Below are 1141 nucleotides of genomic sequence, written 5' to 3'. Positions count from 1 at the left end.
TAACACAAGCACAGATACGAATCTCTTCCAGTGACTGGACCAGGTAGTTATCCAAATTGCTTGGTATAGACTAGTGAGTGCTTCCGGTGCTGCCCCAGTTTGTTCCAAGATTTCCAGTAGTTTTCTGTGAATTCCGGAAGCTTTGTTTCTGGCTGATGTCTTCAGTGCAAGTTGGACTTATCATATGGGACCTCTGTCAATGTTGAATATGGAGAAATTCTTTCTAGTACAGTGACTGTGCATTCTTCCCATCATCTAGGTGATGTGTGTGTGTATGTCACACGCACACATACAGCGATCCAAACATTCGTGACACGTTCCGTTACCTTTCAACTTCATTTTCCGTGAACGTTTGGAAGTCTTCTCGTGTGCGTATGTACATGTGCTTGTGTGTATGTGTGAGTGTGTATAGGGGAGGGAGCTTCAAAAGTGAAATGAAAAGATAATGAAAAATTTCCACACACGTTCTAGCTATGTTGTTGTTAGATGCCATGGAGTTGGTCCAACCAGCGTGACCTCCACACAACAGAACGAACGTGACCGGGTCCCCGCCGTTCTCACCACGGCTCCTGCGCCTAAACCCATTGCGGCAGCCGCTGCGGCAGGCCTGTTTCGTTGAAGGCCTTCCACTCTGGGGCTGTCCCTCCACTTGACCAACACGAGGGCCTTTTTGAGGGACCCAACTCCCATCACCACGGTCACCTCCCCTTGGAGAAGGCAGCTCCTCCTCAGTCCTTTTCCAGTGCCCTCTGAACCCGAGGGCCCGTCCTCCCACAATGCTCTGCTTCCATTCATGAGGCCTTCAGACTCGGACAGTGTTTCAAAGCTCGGCACAAGGTTTTCAGGGGCTCCTTCCCCTGAAGTGGGGTGCCGAGTCCTTCTTCGTAGTCTGTGCAGAGTATGTTAACAGAGAGCTGTCTGGAAAACTCTGGCAATGAAGCCAGGTACTTCTCCATAACCCACAGACCGAAGTTGAAGTCAGAGGGGAAATCAGACAAGTGAGTAAAAATGAAAATATGGCACCTACATTCTGTGAGGTACAGCTATGCACTTATATTAGAGAATACGGAAGAGCCCAGCCTGGGTTTCTACTTTTAGAAACCAACCATAGAAAATCAATGAAATCAGAAGCTAGTTCTTT

This window comes from Echinops telfairi, unplaced genomic scaffold (genome assembly GCF_000313985.2).
Source record: "Echinops telfairi isolate 266 unplaced genomic scaffold, ASM31398v2 ScPeMD7_7458;HRSCAF=8496, whole genome shotgun sequence".
In the NCBI taxonomy this organism is placed as follows: domain Eukaryota; kingdom Metazoa; phylum Chordata; class Mammalia; order Afrosoricida; family Tenrecidae; genus Echinops; species Echinops telfairi.
This window is presented reverse-complemented; position numbering follows the sequence as displayed.